This window comes from Chrysoperla carnea, chromosome 2 (genome assembly GCF_905475395.1).
Source record: "Chrysoperla carnea chromosome 2, inChrCarn1.1, whole genome shotgun sequence".
NCBI lineage: Eukaryota > Metazoa > Arthropoda > Insecta > Neuroptera > Chrysopidae > Chrysoperla > Chrysoperla carnea.
Window position 1 is genome coordinate 16,793,247 of NC_058338.1, and position 6,249 is coordinate 16,799,495.

Consider the following 6,249-nt stretch of genomic DNA (forward strand, 5'->3'; position numbering starts at 1 on the left):
CAGCATAAAGCTTACTAAGCTTTTGCTTTTTTTTTGTATTTTATAACAAAACTGCCAAATATATAATTTTGTCTTTTTAATTATCAAGTTATTTTATATTTTTAAGTGATAAATTTTTAACCTTACCAATAATCCCTTTCTATTTTATTGATGTAATCAAATCAAAATTTTGAATTAAAATTTTCTCTTCAATCAAAATATTGAATCAGTAGGAAAATCGATACTTACCATTTATGATTGGATGAAACTCTGTTTATTAATGTTTCATTACTATTGGGCGTCTTCACTTACTTTGACTACTGGTTGAGAGGTAGCGGGTTCGAATCCAGGCAGCGACAGTGTGAACAAAAATAGTTAATGGGACGGTAAGTTAATCACACTGTCGTCATTTGGACAAGGACTGTGTAACCGACTCCACCCACATCATAAAACTAATTGCATATTCGATGTAGTTTATTTAACAAATAAATAAAGATTAAAAATAATGATAGACGTGGCCTGAGAAATGGAGGTTAAACCCGCATTATTATTATTACTATTGTGCTTTGATGTTGCCGTCTTAAGCTCATAAGCGTTGAGTTTATGAGCACAATATATAAGATTCTTAAGCGATGAGTTTAAGACAAATAACTATTTATTTTTTTGAACATTCGCTACTACTCCCTAAAACTAAATATCAAGGACGATAAAAAATTATCGGGGATATCATAATAATCCCCCAAAATAGATAGATAAATTTTGATCTTGAATGGTCATACGAGGAGTGCATGCCAATTTTCGCATAGTGTTTTTATGATGGAAACTTTAATGTTTTACATCGGCATGCATTTTGAAAACACGGAAATGTCCTATTTTTTTTCTCATTTTTACGTAACCCTTTGATCCTATTCGTGGCCATTGTGAATTGCATGCCATCAATTATTATAGCTTGACTTTGTTTGCACTTCCTTATGTTACAACGGCAGACAAAAAGAAAAGCCATTTTCGTTATGACCTGCAAGCGTGCAGCTGCCAATAACTTCTCTATCTTTCATATTTTAGGGTTAATTATTTATTCTTAAAAAGGATGCAGTAGAAAATGGGAGAACGTTTTCTGTCATCATTTCCCGATCTATAATAAAGCACTGTCCAGTTTTGTTTAAAAAGTAGCCAAGACTAATCCCTTTTATCTTTTAAATAGAAACCAATTTTTTGCAACTTGATGAATTGATTAAATAATAAATAATAGTAAATTTACATCGATTATTATTAGACGTATTAAACGGTGAAAGCGGATTTCTCATATTGATCTAAAAAATGTCATCTGTTTTTTGTTTCTTGGAAAGACATTTTGTGTATGAAATTCTTATTCAAGTCTTGTTTAGGTTCAAATAATTTTAGCAGAATATCAGTAGAGATAACAACGAATAAATTAGCAATAAAGGATATAATAAAATAATCTATTATAGAATTATATAAGAAATAGTATCATTTTTTTATTCATATGTATAGGAAATATTTATATATATATTATTATAGGAAATAAAATGGGAATATATATATATATATGTTTTTTTCATATTAATTTTTATACACAATTCATAGGTATTAATAATTATATAATTTTACAATCATTTTTTATTCAAAATTGTAGCAGCATTCATCATATTTATTGTTGGCAGCTACTAATAATAATAATGACTATACACTCGACACCAAAATTAATGCGACAAACATTTTTATCAAAATTTTACTCAACTCTAAAAGATGGTAATTTCACAAGAGATTTAAAAGAATCTGGAATCATCATTTTTCCCTTTTCTTTGCTTCTTTAAAACAAGGGCGTGTTTTGTCTATAAAAGTTTCCAAAGATTAATTTTCTACATGGATTATAATTAAATTTTTCCCGTAATTTTCACTAAAATTGCGAAAAATTAAAGAATGTACGATTTGTTTTTAATGGGATCATGATGTTTTAACAAGTGAAAATTACAAAATTTAAAAAACCCCCGACAAATTTTTCGGTTTCGGAACCCTACACTCGCACTTGAAACATATATATGAACACTGTCCATTAAATTACCTTTTCTCCTTCAAGTATTTTGAAGATCTCCGCCACTTTTTTCGGGTACGGAATCCTAAATTTGCACTTGAAACATAGCTAAGAACACTCTCCGTTAAAATACTTTTCAAACGAAACCAAAAAAATTTTAAATCGGTTCATCCGTTTAGGCACTACGATGCCACAGACAGACACACACACACACACATTGCGGTGAAACTTATAACACCTCCTTTTTTGTTCGGGGATTCAAATAAAGAAAATTAAAGGCGTTTTTTGAAGGAAAAAAATTAAAAGGATTTTTTTAACAAGCAAACATGGTGAATTTTCCTTTAAAATTTAAAACACTTAAGCTATGCTAAAAAAAACCAACAAACTCAAATAAGTTAGCTTAAAAATAGAATAGAAAAATTCATAACACTTCGTGAAGCGAGTTAAACTATGAATTTTGGATACAAAACAGATCTTTAAACAGTTTTAAAGAGATATCCAAAAGTCTCCCATGATTGTAAGTTGAGTATAATTTTAATCAAAATTATTGTTTCATGAATTTTAGCGTCGAGTGTATTACAATATTTCAAAATAAAACTTCTATAATATATAATATAAGTATTTTATTTATTTATTTTTTATATAATAAGTAATCTTATAATAATTATATATTTAAGTCATTATAGATGTTGTTTTTGTTTTTTTTATTTTTAATTAATATCATATTATTTATTTATAATAAAGTAGTTCATATTATTTTATAATAAGCGTAAGGTTTGCAGAATTTATTTATTTTTTCTTTTATTTAACCTAAATATTTATGTTTAATTTCGTTAAAAGACAAAAGACCAGTCATTAGAGACAATAGACGAGTTATTCGTAAGTGTAATCAAAATGATAATAATTTCCAAAATATTTGAATCCTTCTTTAAAGAAAATTATTGGTGATAAACAAATCTTTTTTGTTTTTGCTTTTGTTTTTTTTTAAGGGACAATTTCTTCTATTTCTAAAGAGACAAATTTTTCTGGCAAAAGGTAAAAAATCTATTTATCTCATTCTTCTAGTACAATGTCTCTCGTGATCCAATAGTTGCTAGTTGTTTTTGAGGTATTGAGCTTACAAACCGATCAACTAATAGACATAATGAATATTTCTATTTGTTACAAAAGTAAATATGAGGTCTTGTCCTAGGTCAAGAATGATTAATCCTTTGTGCGCTTCCTGAGCTTGTCATGGCATCAAAAGTTATAATAACAAACTCGTTTTATTTACAGGATTCTATGGAAAGATGCTCTTATCACAAGCAATGATCGGAAAAGAATTTCGTAACATTTGGTCGAGCCGTTTCGAGTCCTTCAAGTTTTTTTTTCTTCTTCTTTATATAGCTCTTTATTATACTGGGAAATTATTCGTATGGACCTCAAGAGTTGCACTAAATCCATCCCACAGCTTGTTAATTTTTAAAATGTATTTATTTTAGATCCTGAAATGATATAAAGTGCATTCTTTTTAACAGCGATGGTATCAAGTAACCAGATCAAACTAAGTTATAGATAACTGATTAAAAGTTTAAATATTCATTGTTTCATTCCTAGAAAAAAACTCTTAACAATTGACTTACAGATTTTCTTCCAAATTCGTTTACATAAAATTTAAAAAAGAGTTAAGAGTGGGATTTATTTTCATAACGACTGGTCTTAAAGTTAAAATTGTTATTTCAAAAGATACATGATAAAAATTGTTCATATTTCTGTTATTAAATAGGGCTCAATTTATATATTTTGTTAATTAGTTTTATGAAAATATTTTAACAAAATATAAAATATATTTAATAACAAAAATGTTTGATTCTGAAATTTAATATAATGAATTTATTGAGAAAAATATTTTGATGTGAGCATTTTGACAAAAAGTTTGTGTAAAAGTTGTATAGTAAAATTCATTTAAAATTGTATGACTGGCATATTCTTGTGTCGGGTATAAAAAAATGTGGAGAGGTTAGCAATTTTGAAATACTATTCGCTTACTGAAATATTGAAAATAAAAAATTATTTTTTATTGTCTATGTGTGAATTAAATCAAGAATTTTGCTCTTATTCATTCCATAATTGCCATCTCAGACTTTAGTTAACTCTAAAAAACGATCCTCGATCTTACTCTGGGTTGTAGATAAGATGGAAGTCCAAATTATTTGAGGATCAGATAAACGATTTCTCGGTTCATCATTTTGTAGTGGAATGATATAGTCTATCGCTTAAGTACAAAACCAACTTTGGAATGGATATACTTTTACATAAGTTTTGAAAGTTGCAAAATCAATACTTACGAAGAAAAAATTAGTAGGAATGGTTTGAATGGTGATGATAAAATTGAAGTATTTAAATTGGTAGCGGGTTAGCATTTTATTGTTTAGAGATAGTCCTTTTCCTTAAGATATCCAAATGACAAAGAGTTACTTGAATATATCTAGAAGCATCGTTTTTAGGTTTGGCTGTAATATGAAAAGACAATTATCGAGTGGAAAAATCAATATAAACTAATTTTATTTTCACTTCTTTATTCATTTTCACTTCGAGCTTAGGATGGTTTAGTTAAAAATAAACTATTTACTAAAATGAAGATAAACTTAATTTCCGTGGTCGTATTAAATGAATTTTACTGTAGCGAGATATTCATAATTTTTTGAAACAAATTTTGTTTTTTGATATGTGATGTCAAAAGCTTGTTTAAAAATATTTTTGTAAAAGGTTTCATAAAATTATGAAATATTTTTCAAAAGTAAGAGAAATCAATAGTAATGGCTTTTGAAAAATAGGCATTTATTAAATTGTTAATAATTAATAGTTTTTATGCTAATTAAAGCTATGATTTTTTTTTATTAAGAGAATGTACAAATATCTTTAATTAATATCACAAAAAATATAATTTAATTTAGAATAACTACTAAGTTTTTTTATTTACATTTATTTAATTTATTTAATATTGTTAACTTCTACTATACTATAGTTATTATTGATAATTTTATTAATTATTGGGAATTGGAGAGTATTTTGAATGTAATCATATTATTTATGGTCAAAGCTACAATATTTAATATGTACATAATAAATTTTTATACAATTTTAAAGTCTAATTTGTACCTAAATTTTAACTACATGTTTCTTTTTTTCTAAATAAATATATTTTGGCGCATTTTGAAAAGTATTTTTTATTTTATACAAGAAATATACAAGTTGAGATTACACAATGAATTCTAATCGTGTTAAATTTTTAGTATTTGGTTTTTCATTTGGAGGAGCATTGGTAAGTTAGAAAATTATTTTAATATAATTTTATCCTTCGACTTTGTTGAATATTAAAAAAGGTTCAGTATAGACAATTTTTTGCTCGTTAATGCTTGAAGTGGGAATACAAATTGGAGAAATTTTTAATATAGATTTCTACTATCAACAGTTCTTATAGGATTAAATTAAGGATGCACCGAAACAATTAAATTTCAAGTTATAGTTTTATTCTACCTTAGATATTGAGGAGAAAAATAATTCTACTAAAATTTCTACTTCACGATCAGATCGAGCATGATCGCGCCCAGGACTAAACGATTGCATGAAAAGACCGTCAAAAATATCCATTGAATTAAATGAAATGTTTTTTAGTATAGCTCATCAATTGCCATTTGAAGGTACAAAGATGCAAATTTGTCAAGTTCTTTCGAGATGAACTGATCTGAAAGAAGAATAAACCTTTAACGCAAATCGCACAAATTGCTGAAGTTGTTCTCGATAAACAAAAGAAAAAAATCAGATCTTGGCAAACTAAATTAATAGGTAAGACTTTATTCAAAGAAGGGAGCAATTTCAGAATCATTTTGAGTATAGATGAGAAGCTGAATGGTTAAAGGGATACTTCGTGTTTTAATGTTTTGGATTTTTTTTTTGAAACTACAACTAAAATATAGACAAATAAAAAAATTATTAAATATTAGAAAGATAAAGATGAAATGCTAAAAACTATAAAAATAATTTACAACGGAAATACATGAAACTCAATAGTTAACCGTCTCGGTCAAGTATCCCCTATTAACTATTACATTGAAAGCTCTAGCTATCTCGAGAAACTTGAATTTTGTAACCACCATAGGATTAATAGAAAAAAATATATATTAAAATTATTTCCCAAACGTGTACATACCTCTTAAGCTCTGAACTATTATAAA